Source organism: Arachis duranensis, chromosome 7 (assembly GCF_000817695.3).
Source record: "Arachis duranensis cultivar V14167 chromosome 7, aradu.V14167.gnm2.J7QH, whole genome shotgun sequence".
NCBI classification, from domain to species: domain Eukaryota; kingdom Viridiplantae; phylum Streptophyta; class Magnoliopsida; order Fabales; family Fabaceae; genus Arachis; species Arachis duranensis.
Window position 1 is genome coordinate 60,982,874 of NC_029778.3, and position 495 is coordinate 60,983,368.

Consider the following 495-nt stretch of genomic DNA (forward strand, 5'->3'; position numbering starts at 1 on the left):
AGGTGATGGATTCATAGGATATTCATAACTTTAAGGCATAGACACTAAGACACTAATGATCACAAGACACAAACATAGATAAACATAAGCACTAAAATTCGAAAAACAGGAAAATAAAGAACAAGGAAATTAAGGAACGGGTCCACCTTAGTGATGGCGGCTCTTTTTTCCTCTTGAAGATCCTATGGAGTGCTTGAGCTCCTCAATGTCTCTTCCTTGTCTTTTTTGCTCCTCTCTCATGATTCTTTGATCTTCTCTAATTTCATGGAGGATGATGAAGTGTTCTTGATGCTCCACCCTTAGTTGTCCCATGTTGGAACTCAATTCTCCTAGGGAGGTGTTTAGTTGCTCCCAATAGTTTTGTGGAGGAAAGTGCATCCCTTGAGGCATCTCAGGGATCTCATGATGAGTGGGGTCTCTTGTGTGTTCCATCCTCTTCTTAGTGATGGCTTTGTCCTCATCAATGGGGATGTCTCCCTCTATGTCAACTCCAAC